Below are 14,608 nucleotides of genomic sequence, written 5' to 3' on the forward strand. Positions count from 1 at the left end.
TTACCTTGAGATTCTGCCTTTCATTTAAAAGACAAAATGTACATTTTCACATTCTAAAGTATAATGTAATTAGATTATGCATATAGCTTTTATTATAAAAGGCTTATGGAGCCAGTGATAGTCTATGAAAAGGAATAATTTAAAACAAATGCTATCCAATTTTTAAGTCTGGAAAATGTTTTGTAATATTTGGTATAAAGCAGAAGAAACATAATATTTGACCAAAATAATATCTATTATATATCCTCTTACTTCTTCTGAAATTTTGCTCCCTAAACTCAAATGAATAAATTTCCCCTGGGGAAAAATGTCCCTCATCTACAATCAAATTCTTGATTAGATTGACACGTGGAGTTTGGTGTGATGGATTAGACTTTTTCCCCCCAATGTTACTTTAAGTTGCTTGAAGCTTTCAGAGGAAGCTGGAACTAATTATTTAAATTTCCATAATACACGTGTCCAGTCAGTTGAACTGCTGACTTAACTCCCGTCTTTCAAAGATAGAGTAAGGCTCCGTACAAATGCGGAAAGGTCGGGTTATGCTAATGAGAACCATTTGGTCAGCTGCTTGATACTTACTGGACATGATAATCACATTGCCGTATAGGCAGTCAACTCCACTGAATGGTATGGCTTTTAAACTCATAGGTATGCAAGAAACTTTCTCAGCTCACTGTACCTTCAAGCTGTTTTCAGCTCTGAGATATGTTAAACCAATGATGTGTGACTCCGAGGCAGCCCTGGGAAGGACAAAGGGAAAGGGAAAGCTCTGGTCCTCAGCGGTGACCCTGCTTATGGGACAGTGAAACAGTGTGTATAAGAAAGCAGCTAACCTGTGAAGATTTAGTCATAAGATTGAGATGAAATGATGAAAGTGGGGAGAGGAAAGGAGTTATAAAAAGTCAGGAAGGGATTAAATTTCAATAGTGAACACAGATAATATGACAGAGGAGAAAAATGGTATTTACCAGGTGTCAAAAGTTCCACCTGTGGGGACAAGGTGAGGTGAGTGGGAAATGGGGTCAAGGAGCATATTTTTACTTATACTGAGAATAGCCACAGTGACACTACTAAATGAGAAAATTAACTTCATTGGTCTTTGGTATTATCTTAGGGTACAAATTAAAATTGAAAAAGTAGCTCCCTCGCTGCGATCTTTTGAAAGTCAGACCTCAACACAAGGGTCTGTCTTAAAAAAAGAAAAAAACCTACAACAAATAAGTAAACTAACAGTTCTGGCCAAAGCTTCATATTAATTTTATAATTTCCATGGGCCTATAGTCATGGACCCACAGCTAGAGGATCCCAAAACTCACTGTCTTATCAGCTGTTCTCAGGACCCTCCTAGTAAACTATGCCATTTAGAATGAATTAACCTTCTCCTCAGGCCCCGCTTGTGAACTCCATACATACACACACACACACACACACACACACACACACACACACACACGTAAATATATATGTTATATGTATGTATGTATATATGTAGGTTAAGAATATCTCTTGTGCAATTACATTCTAATGCTATTTACATTCTAATGCTAATTACATCTGTATGCTGTTTATATATGTTATATGTGTACAGCTAATAATCAACAACAAGATCTAAGTAGTAAATGCTGCCATACACTCTCCCGGTGCGACCAAATAGTAGCACAAAGAGGAAGCTGGGCATTCGAATAATAGCAAAAATTGTGAGATACAGAGAAGGTTGTTGTTCCAGACTGAGAGGAACATATACAGAGGTTGGCAGGAAGCACTCAGTAAGGAGATACATTTATAGACTGTGCAGTGAGGAAGAGAGGCTTTCTTAGTTAGCAAATATTTTCTGTCTCTAGATGGTTTCTGCCAGCCTTTTGCAAAGGATGTTTCAAGAAACAACGGTTCCAATGATGCTCTGGTTACCAAAAAAAAAAAAAAAGTTTCATGTTTAAATGAGTGTGAGAATGTGACATATTAAACTCCAATCTTGGAGATTCATAATATATGTGAACAAAATCAAGGTTATGTAATGTTATACAGTTTTTGAAAACCCATTTAAAATAGCCTCATTTGGGCTTCCTGTAACAGCCCAACTGTTAGGCAATATGCAATTTATTTTAAATAGATAGATTTTTCCACTTTTCTTCTTCAAAATAGTTTAGCTCTTCCTCATCCGTTTAGTTTTGCAAATTAATATTAGAATTTTTTCAAATTAAAGCAACTCTGAATTTTTAATTAGAATTCATTAACACTTTAAATTAATTGGGAAGAACCAGTATGTTTATTTCAATAAATCTACTGTTTAAGAACAGATCACGTCTTCATTTGTTGGAGTCACTATTTATGGAAAGGAAAATTACTCAGTAAATGTTTAAAGTTTTCTTTATATGGGATTTATCATATTTTGTTGCTATTGCTGATACTGTTAGTGAGACCTTTACTTTCAGCTAATAGAGTATTTAGGTATTTAGCGAATACTCTAGTTTTTCCTCTGCATTTACTGTATACCAGACAGATATCTTGAACTATTGGAATTCTTTTTTAGATGACCTCCCTTGGTTTTCTGGAGTAATTTATATTATCTTAAAATAATAATAATTTTGTACTTTTATTTTTATGGATAAACCTGTTTCTGCTTTGTATCTTGTATTGGTTTGAAATGTAAATGTTAAGGGTAATGACACCCTTATCCCATTTTTGATGTTAAATGATATGCCTGTAGTTTCTCATTAAATAAATAAATAAATAAATTGTTGGCAATTGCTTTGAGGTGAGGCCTAATTATCTTGTTAAGGAATTATTCTTCAAGTAGGAGATCACAGACAATTTTATACAGAATTAGAGGTTTCATTTTATCATGGGCTTTCAAAATATTTCTCAAAATCATATGGTTTATCATTACTAAACTTTTGAAATAATTATATTATGTTAATACATCTCCTAATAAATAAACTACCCTTACATTCCTGGCTAACGTGAGTTAATTATGTTGGATTTCTTCTTAAATATACCAAGGAATATGATTTACTATTATTAAAGATTCTTTGTATATACATTCCTAGCAATTGTTCTGAGTTTTTTTTTTTTTTTGGCTGGGAGGGAGGGGGAGAAGAGGAGAATCTTTTCCAGGTGTTTGTAGCAAGGATATTGTCTATCATTTTTTATGCTCCAGAACAATTTATTATTTTAATATACGGTATAAGAAATATGAGGTCCTTAAAGATTGCTACAAGTTACTACAAAAACATGTAACCTAGAAACCTATAAGAAAATTTTTAAGTGGAAATTTTCATTTCCTAATTATTGATCTGTTAAGATTTCTTTTAAAAATTGTTGTTTAAAATTTCTTTCTGTGTATCAATTTTAGTAAAATTTAGCTCCCCATTAAAACAGATCTGTCTATTTTCTTGCATTTATCAAAAAGAAGAAAGCAAAGCAGGTATTGTTGAAAAAAGAGGAGTTGGATTAAAGTATATTTGGGAAACATTAGACTGAATGAAGTTTAATAGGTTTGCTTATTGCAGAACTCAGAATTCTCTATCTAAGAGTCCTTTGAATCTCTCAATGAGAGAAGCATACAGAAAGCAGACAGTTATTCCCAAACGTATTCACTATGGAACCATTTTTCCCCGAGTGTCTTCCAGATGGAATACACTTTGAGGAATGCCAACTTACATCATAGCCATCACAGAGAAACAAATAGATAGGCAGGTAGGTACATACATACATACATACAGGAAATTATAGAGCAATTTTTAAAATACTGCTGTAATTTGCCTATGAGTTTTATCCATATTTTTAAATTAACCATAATTTGTCTGCATTTAGACATGTTTTATAGTTTAAGAAAGCATGATACTTCCCTGACTGACTTTCCCTGTCCTCCGTGGTTGTGAGTTATGTGATGGTCACCTCTGGTCAGTCAACAGATTTTCTTGAGGGTTCAATATAATCAGAGTTATTTCCCCTTTGACCTTGTACCCTGGTCTATATTTTCCCTTAGGTATTACTTGGATGTTTTCTTTTTAGAAAGGGTTAGAAGTGCTGTTGACTGCCATTCAGGAGAGAAACGCTGACTAAAGACTAAATTAAACCATAGCATATCAGAGTTGAGGATTCTTAAAAAAAAAAAAAAATGACCTAAATGAGGGAAAATGTAGACAAACATTTCTTATACAAAACAACACTATCCATGGTGTACAGAACCATTGTTAGCTAAGGGCTTTAGAATGCTTAGCCAGTGATACACTGAAGGTAACAGCTGATTATCATTTTTGGAAGACTGGGACTGGACCCACCAGCAGACACAGCACAGACTCACACATGCATTCACACAGATACTCATATACATCCCTGAACTTTATGTAGGCAAAGCAAGTGAAAGACACATAAGAGGGGAAAAGATAAACTTCACCTCTTTCCATGAAATCCTGCCATTTGCAATATGGAAGGATCTTGAAGGTATTATTCGGAGTGAGATAAGTCAGAAGGAGAAAGACAAATACGGTAAGATTTCGCTCCTATGTGCAAAACCCAAAAAACCAAATTGAACAAACAAAATAAAACAAAAACAAGCTCATAGATACAGAGAACAGATTAGTGGTTACCAGAGAGGAAGGGGATATGGGGTGGGTGAAAGGGGTGAAGGGGGTCAACTCTATGGTGACAGATGATAACTAGACTTTAGGTGGTGATCACTCTGTAGTGTATACGGATGTCAAATTACAATGCTGTACACCTGAAACTCATAAACACACACACACACAAACAGTGAACCCTAATGCCAACTATGGACTTTAGTTAATAATAATGTATCAATATTGGCTTATCAGGTATGACAAATATAGCACACTAAAGCAAGATGTAAGTAATAGAAGAAACTATATGCAGGGGAAGACAGAGTATAAGGAAACTCTCTGTACTTCCTGCCTGATTTTTCTGTACACCTAAAACTGCTCTAAAAATTGTCTATTGGGACTTCCTTGGCAGTCTAGTGGTTAAGAATTGGCCTTCCAATGCAGGGGATGGGGGTTCAATCCCTGGTTGGGGAACTAAGATCTCACATGCCGTGGGGCAACTAAGCCCGCGTGCTGCAATGAAAGATTCTGCATGCCGCAACTAAGACCCGACGCGGCCAAATATTTTTTTAAATAAAACCTGTCTATTAATTTAAAAAAATTTACTTTTTTCTAATTTTTTCCCAGACCCATACCATACAAGATCCACCTAAATGCTGAGTCATGAATGCAGCTTACTTAATCTGCTCACATGCCATTGTGTGTCACCAACTAGGAACCATCATCTGCTCAATGTGTTCCAGTGGCTTTCCAGAAGCACAGACTCTTTAGACCTCATTAGACCTAATCAGCTGGGCCATGCAGGACCCTGAATGAGGAGCCTCTTAGCACTCAGAGGAGAGAGTAGCAACCAACATGTAAATATCCTCATGTAGTTTTGTCACTTAACAAGAAAAATGGGCCCTAAATTTGTGTCGTTCTTAATGTGCTCACCGAGCCCACGTTTCTGAAATAACAACTGCAGAGTAAACACTAAAACCAAAACAGGTGAAAACTCACTCACTGGAGAGTTTACTGTGACCCATAGATTCAAAGCGAGAACTGTCTTTGGCATCTGATAGAAGACTCATCCAGGCCACAGGCCCAGGTCTTGGATGTGCTCTTTGTGGCCCTGGATTCTCCAGTCATTCTAGAACTTGGCCATTCAGACAGAAGAACAGAGGCCGTAGCAGTACATTGGGTGCTGAGAGGGGAAAGGCCCTTGAGACCAGGAGCTTTGTCTTTTGCTGCAGCAGACATGGTCCTCCTTAGCCCTGACTCCACTTTCAAACTACCAGAAATAGCCTCTTGGTCTGGGGGAGTCTAGTGCTGACACTGCCCTTGGCAAAAACAAAACAAGGAAACATCCACAGTTCTCATTTTTGTGGTTTCGGTCAAGGCAGTTTCCTACGACCTCTCCATACCATGAAATGTGATGGATGCACTGTCTAGGCACCCTTAACCTGCCCAACCATGCCGGCAGGAGTAGTGATTCCAGCCCGTTCAAATGGTTTGCTCTTGAAAAAGCAAGACGTCCAGGAAGCAGTCACCATCCCCTCCCGGTAGGGAAAGGGCCAGTAGCTGTGGGCAGCCAGAGATATCCCCTGGGCTACAATGATCTACCTTAAAAAATGACTGCATGTTACCAGGGGGGAAATTGGGGAGGGGTGCGATAAATTGGGAGATTGAGATTGACATATACACACTATTATATAAAAAATAGATAACTAATAAGGACCTACTGTCTAGCACAGGGAACTCTTCTCAATACTCTTTAATGACCTATATGGGAAAGGAATTTAAAACGAGTGGATATATGTATATGTATATGTATAATTGATTCCCTTTGCTGTACACAACACTGTAAATCAACTATACTCCAATAAAATTGTTTTTAAAACTGACTCTGGAACAGAAACACCTGTGTGCTGTAGTTTAAGGGACAGAGTGTTTACATTTGAATAGGCAAATAGCAAAATGAAGCAGTCTCTGTGGAAATCACTCACACACCTCCACTGATAGATTCTGGAATCCTGTTTCTATCCACATTCCCTGGAACAGAACACAGCGCAGCATCTGACTACAGCAAAGAGAACTCGCCTCATCTATTGGGGTTTCCTGTCACTTTTGACAATTGGGGCACTTGCCTCTATCTATTTACCCTGACTCTCTCCTTCCCGGGCGCTCTAAATACAATCCTTCTCCACTAGACCACAGACTCTCCAGCTTTTCAGAGCTGGCTGGAAGCCACTGGAGCATCCATCAGGTTCTGAAGACAGCTCCAAGCAGCCAGAAGGAGAGGCTCACCTAAAACACTAATGGAGGAGAAGAAGTCACCGCAGGTTGAGGGAGCAACCAGGTGGAGGGAAAGCCCATTTCAGCACAGCTCGGAAACTGGAACCAGCGAGGTGACATGATTCATCAGGTTGAACCCTTGACCTCTGATCCTTTGTGGCTCCTCTCTGCCCTGGCACTTTTCACTGCTTCCATTTATTTCAAGGAACCAAGGGTACCTATTGTAGGTACCAGACCCCATGCTACCTGTGTGTCGCAGGGAGGGGGACAAGATGAAAAAGACGGAGCTCTGTAAACTGGCAGCTCAATGAAAGCTTTACCTCCCTGGTAACTGGAGCAGTTCCTGAACAGCATTACAACCCCAGCACCTAGAGCAGTTCCTGAACAGTATCAAATCCCCAGTATCTGGAATCATATAAGGCATACAGTAGGCATCAAATAAGTATTTGCTGAATCAATGAAATAACCATAGTTACTGCTCAAGGCCGCTCACTTGGAGCAGCTTGAGACCAGGAGATGCAGGCGTTAGTTAGCAAACAGACCCAGGGCTCTGCTCGGCTCTATTGTGGATCAGGGGCAAGATTTACATCAAAGAGGAGAAGCTGCATTGCTAGCATCGCCTTTGTCTCATCCATCACGTGAAACTCCATAAACTGAAGCCTATAAATCAAGTCCCCTCTCTTCCTAATCCCCGTGTCCCTCTGCTTCTCCGAGGGCCACTGCGAGCTGCAGCCTCGGGGCCCCAGAGCTCTGCACAGTGGCTAGCAGGCAGGAGGCTGCTCCTGGCTGCTCCCGAGGCAGGTACGCAGCCCGGTCAGCGGGGAGTCGGGGCTCCCTGGGCCTGTCACTCAGGAAGAGTGATCCAGCCTCACTGACAGCCTCCGGACCCAAGGGGATAAACCTGTCCTCACCTCTGATCCTACACCAGATCAGAGGGAGCCCCTCCTGCCATCCCTAAATCTCCTTTGCCCACGTGTTCCTGCCGTGGCTGTTGTTTCCTCTTGCTTATTCACACAGGACTGATTGGGTGGGGATGGGAGTTTGGATGTGAATTCAGCTAAGGAAATGCCAAGCAGGAAGGAGAAGACAAGGAAACCATTTTCCAGAAGTGCAATTAATTTCCAGCAAAAATATAAAAAATTACTGATAGTGATTTATTTTTTAAGTTCAGTCAATTGAAAACATTGGAACTAGAAGAAGGTTTGAGTAAAGAAGAAATTCCTTCTGTAAATCAATTCCTGGCCGCTCAAAATACCCAGGATAGATTACAGTATGAAAGAAATGATGTTGACCGTATATTGTCAAAATATGCATATATATGCATATATTTCTGATTTGTTTTAAATAAATTATATACTAGTAAAATTCACTAATAGCATAGAATATCTTCCAATTATCTCAACTGATTTAAACTAAGCTGTTCTACCTGTCTGGTTGTGGGTGTTTTAAGGCATGGCCATGGGCAGATTACTATTCTACACGCAGATCTTATAACTTTAAATTGCATTGTGCTGTAAGAGACGGGCTTTACAGCCAGGTGACCTGGATTCAGGGTCTCACTCAGCCATTTACTATGTCATCTTGGGCAACTTTCCTGCATTTTTTTTATCTATAAAATTGTGGATCATCATAATAATACAACGGCCCTTTCTTATCCACAGGGGACGTTCAAGACCCCCAGAGGATCCCTGAAATCGTGGATCGTATAGAACCCTCTATATACTATGTTTTTTCCTAAATTGATGGGTGGGTAGTATAATCAGCATGGATACACTGGACAACGGGATGATTTCCACCCGGGGCAGAATGAAGAGTGACAGCATGAGATTCCATCATGCTACTCAGAATGACATGCAGTTTAAAACTTATGAATTATTTCTGGAATTTTCTGTTTAATATTTTTGGGCCTGGGTTGACCACAGGTAACTGAAACTGTGGAAAGCAAAACTGCATATAAGGGGGAACACTGTACCTACTTCACTGGATTGGTGTAAGCATTACATGAGGTAATATGTGTGTGTAAAGACTGAAAAAGGGCCTGGAACAGAGTCACTTGCAGTAAAAGTTAGTTATTTATTTTTGCTAATTAATTCTACTCAAGTGATAAGAAAACCAAGGACCTTTTCAAATCAACTATACTGTAGTAATGTCAAAATACTTTTTTTTTTTTTTTTTGGCTTTGCCCTGCGGCTTGTGGGATCTCAGTTTCCCCACCAGGGATTGAACCTGGGTCACAGCAGTGAAAGTGCTGAATCCTAACCACTAGACCACCAGGGAATTCCCCCCTCAAAATACTTTTAAAATGAGATATTATTGTCTTCTTTGTATATTTTGATATTTTCTGAACTTTTTTGCCATGAGCATACAAATATAAAAATGATCTATAACTAAAATATAGAATTCGAATAAACATATTCAAATAACAGAAAACGTTAGTAAACTTTTAGAAAATAAATTCTGCTTTTAAAATTTGGTATTGAAGAAATTGAGAGATACACTCAGATTTAGAACCTATTTTAGCAGGAAGGCATTAATCCTGTTTGTTCAAGTCACTAGTCAAGGTCACTAGTACGAATGCTGGGGAGGGCTGATTAACCAATTTGCTAAGAACATGTCATTAATAATAGTTCCTTCCTGACTGCAGACAATAACATAGACACTGGCATCTGCTTAGGGTTGGGACCAAAGAAGAATATGTCATCCATCTAGAAAGTACGGAAGAATCTATCATTTTCAATGTCAACTGCATCAAATTCTATAATTTTGTGTGATTTAAACCAGTAGCTAGGGTTAAGTAAATTCTTCATTTTCCAACTAGTTTTATTAACTATTAATTGTGCCCTGTCAATTCAATCACCTCAAAAACTGAGATTTTTATAAAAGCAAAATAATTAAAATTTAACATAAACATTTATTCTCAAGCATAAGCAAAGAGACACTATTCCCGTATAATTTTTAACAACAATTTAAACCATGAGAATATCCTATGTGTATTCTCACAAACTCTATGTGACATCTTAGATCTAATTTTTATTTTCTTCATTCATATTATTCTATTTTAACTGTATGATAAATAATGATATCAGAAAATAATTTTTCAGACTTTTAGCTTACTTTTAAAAAAACTGAATCCTGGAAGGTAAAAAAAAAATTGATGATATTTGATTAGGAGATAAGATAAATTTTCATTTAAAGATGTTTTGAAATTAAGAAAAATAGAATTTTAACCCTCCAGTGTTCCGTTTTTATAATATTTAGCAATTCATTTTTCCCTCTGAACTTTCTACATATATATCATCAAGTGGTGGTAATGGTGATGGTGGTTTGTGGTTTTCAGAAAATATTTTTTGGAGACTACAATTCTTGCAACACGTACTTAAAGCCCTACATTCTGAGGAACACTGTTTTGAGATAATTCTTTTGTAAGGAAGAGAGCAAGGTGTTTTAATTGACATAAGGAACCATCACAATGAATACAAAAGAGCTTTAAACACCAATCAGCCTTATACCAGCTTAGCTACTGCTGGAGGATGGCATTTCAGACTTGGTACATCTGACCTACAACTGCAGCTCACAGCCACCAGAGGTCAGACTTTTACATCTGTCCCCAAGAGATGTTGAACTTGGGTCTGAGACCACGGTGTCTCTTTTCTCAGCGCCCCGTTATCATCTTCAAATTAGCTTTATCACCACCAAATATAAGAAAGTTATATATAAACATAAGAAATATATATATTTTACTTTCCCAGGTGGAAGTATTTTCATGAGAAAAAGAAAAGGAAAAGGTGCAAATTAAGAAGAATTCTTTTAAGGGGAGAGCTCTGGTACTGAGGCAGAAGGACAAAAACCAAATCGCCTACAAATCATCTTGAAAAGACAAGTAGAAAGCAAAAAATCTATGTGAGCAATCTGATGATTAAATTTGTATTAAGATATATGTTTTCATTCATTAAAATAAAGCCCATCTTCACCAAAATAATAATAAAAATAATAGTACATAGTAGTAGTAATAATGGTAGTGATAGGGGTGGGGTTGATGGAGGAGGCCACAGAGGTAGTCAACATCTAACAAATGCCCTGTGCTAAACACTTGACATATTATTATAACCTCACATATTATTAGGGATGAGTGAACCAAGCACAGATAATTTTTCTAGTAGTTATCTGGAGCCTGGAAAAATATTTCTATCTTTTGCAACTACAGTCTCACATGTGAAAGTGTGGACAAAGGAAAGCATTCAAATAGGGTGGAAGTCAACAGCTTTGCACTGTTGACATGAAGATATCTTATTAATCTCAGTGTTATTTATAACAGCAGAATTTGGAAACACCCTAACTATCTAATAATAGAACAACCAAATAAAATAGTAAATATTATGTAGTCATTAGGATCATAATTAGCAAGATTAGAAGCAGCTGAGGAAATTGTGTCCGTACCATGCATAAAATTATGTAAAATATGTGTGTATATGAAAAAAAGATAAAGAAATCTGATAGAAAAACAATGTATTTGATAAGGAGTAGCTTTATAGGGATTATATACAAATTTTACAAGTAAAAGTCTGGAAAAAAATTTTTTTTAAATATTGCCAAAGGAAACAATGTGAAAATTTTTCCTCATGGGTCTTTAGAACATAAGCAAAGTCAATTTATCTTACATAGTTGGCATTTACCCAAGGTTCATCCACCAGCCACATCCAGGCCTTTCTACTTCCCATGTCCAGGTTGCCAACTACATCCCTCAAAGCACCCACAAGATTCAGCAATAATAGTTACTGTTTTTGTTAGTTGTAATAATAATACACCAAATGTGCACAGAGCTGTACAGTTTTTTAAAAATGTTTTGCTTAGCTTATTTCAAGTCTAATTCCTTATGAACAAACATTGCCAATTTAGAATCCCATGGTGCTCCCAGCAGAATGACAGCCCAGAAGAGAGCAAAGAGAGGAATTCAGATGGGCAGGGATGCACTCTGGACACCACAGAAGCAACTTCTACAGCAGACAGGGCACAGCCTCACCTAGCCTTTCAACAAACCCCAATGGACCCTAAGTCACAAAGATACAACACACAGGGCATATGAACCATCTCCTAGGAGCATTCTTACAAAGGACCGCAGGCTTTCACAAGATATAATGGATATCCCTTTCCACTCTGAATTCATTTCCCTGCCTCACTCCCTCTCTATCATAATAAGTGCTGTTTGTGGTTTTTAAACCTATCATTGCAATCACCCCAGACCAACTGAATGAGTGCAGTGTTTGAAAAACTGTATTTTCTAAAAAGCTCTCCAGCTTTTAAAAGTCAAAGCAATATGTTTTCGAGACAACAAAGTTAAAAAACTGCACCCAACCTTTAACGTTTTACTCTTTAGCCCATGACTAGATAAGTCCTTCCTTAGACATAAGCATTCCTTTTAAGAAATAACCTACCAATTAGGAAATAAGAAACCTGCTTAATCCACATAACCTCCAGCTGTTGGTCGAAACCCACAGCTGCTCTTCTTTGTATCTTCCCACACACTGTCCATATGGAACACACACAAGTTAAAGAAAGTCTAAAATGCCTCTTTCTTTTCCACATTATTCAGAGTACAAATCCAGAAATACAGCCACAATCAGAGAGAGGCAGAGAGAGGCAAAATGTCCTCAGTCCCAGATGAATAGCAGGTGATTAGAGGGTTAGAACCCTCTTCATTTTCTCTGGTGAATATACAGTCCATTCTGGTTATCTGTGGCACTTAAGTTCTATAAAGTCACCACAATCACTGAATTAGTGAATGCTGACCCAATGTTCCTAGGGGAAAAACAGGGTTAGGTTCCTATGAGTCTCTGACCACATTTTTCTCAACCAAGACAGCATTTGCATTACACAAGTTCCTTAAACAAGCCATCTCAGCAGCATTGAAAACCTGCTCTTCCACATGACCTTTTTCCTGTATAACACCTAGCAAGTGTTTTTTAAATTCTTCCAAAGCCTCTTGATCTGCAGAAACTGCTTGCTTGCAAGTCTAACATGTTTCATGCTGTATCACTTCTTGAAATGTGCCTAACAGCCAGTACTAGCCAGGAGTTTAACATTTTCTTTGCCCTGAGGGATGTGACTGTAAAGTTCTCTGGCTTTTACCCTCCCAGCAGTGCTGTCTACTACACCTTTTTATGAATCATCATCTCATGAATTCACAAATTTAGCCACCTTTACATCTGTCTCATAGCTTCATCACACACTACGGATGTTAGTTTAGCACTTTGTGGAGCCGCCTCATGTGAAGAGGAGCGAATTTCCTCTTCCTTTCTCTGGATGTACCATATTGTTGACTCATTTACATTGAACTTGTGGTCAACGACACTAAAACTCATGCCTAAATGAAGCTTATTCTAACACACATATTTCCTCTGCAAGTCACATCACACCTTCCTGTACTTAGAAACACCAGACAGCATTTCAGTACTAGGCTTCAGAGCCATTTTAAACAGCAAAATCACCAAAAAAAAAAAAAGCACAAAGTTGAAAAAAAAATTAAAAGTGACACTAAATAGGAGGAAGGAGGAAGGACACTTGTTTATAAATAGCAAGAGAGCTGAATCAAGAAGGCAGAGTGTCCCCTTATTGGCCCTCAGCTGATTATGTGTGCATCAAGTGACTTGAAATTTTCACCACTCTTCCCACATCCGCAAATGACAGCAGAAGCAACACAAGTATTGATTTTGGGTTCACAAATACATTTTAGTGAGTAGGCTAATTTGCAAATATGGAATTAGCAAATAATGAGGATTGACTGTACTTTGTTTTCTTTTCTTTTTTCTTTTCTTTTTTTTTTTTTTTGCGGTACGCGGGTCTCTCACTGTTGTGGCCTCTCCCATTGCAGAGCACAGGCTCCGGATGTGCAGGCTCAGCGGCCATGGCTCACGGACCCAGCTGCTCTGTGGCATGTGGGATCTTCCTGGACCAGGGCACAAACCCGTGTCCCCTGCATCGGCAGGCAGACTCTCAACCACTGCGCCACCAGGGAAGCCCTTGACTGTACTTTGAAGCAAAGATGTTCTTTCATATTTCAAAAGGAAGAGTTCCACAAACTTTTAATACTGAGCACACCTTTAGGTGTCATTTAAGATGATACTGATATGATGGGAATTAAGGGGCCAAATCAAGGTTGCATTGTCATATGTGTTGGTATGCTTGATGTTGAGATAAGAACAAAGGAAAAGAGACACAAAATTACTCAAATCCTAATTCCAAAGCATACCCTCTGCCTTCCAACACCGTTGGTTTGCATAGTACTTACACCTGTGAACCGATGATTTGGGTGTTGCACCTTGAAAACACACAAAAAAAGTTTCTAATCATCTCCTTGGAGCTTTCTCTAACGTACTGCTGTGTGTAATTTCTCTAACATACTGTGTGTTGTTAATGTGGGGCCTAAATTTTCAAATACTTTGCTGGAGGTGTGATAACTTCATTTAAGAAGTGACAGTTAGGGCTTCCCTGGTGGCGCAGTGGTTGAGAGTCCGCCTGCCGACGCAGGGGACATGGGTTCGTGCCCCGGTCTGGGAGGATCCCACATGCCGCGGAGCGGCTGGGCCCGTGAGCCATGGCCGCTGAGCCTGCGCGTCCGGAGCCTGTGCTCCGCAACGGGAGAGACCGCAACAGTGAGAGGCCCACATAGTGCAAAAAAAAAAAAAAGTGACAGTTAGTAGTGTTTAAGAGCTTTGAAATCAGGCAGACCAGTGTTCAAGTTCATGGGCCCACCACATACGCTGTGAACACTTACC

This window comes from Phocoena phocoena, chromosome 5, assembly GCF_963924675.1.
Source record: "Phocoena phocoena chromosome 5, mPhoPho1.1, whole genome shotgun sequence".
Lineage (NCBI taxonomy): Eukaryota > Metazoa > Chordata > Mammalia > Artiodactyla > Phocoenidae > Phocoena > Phocoena phocoena.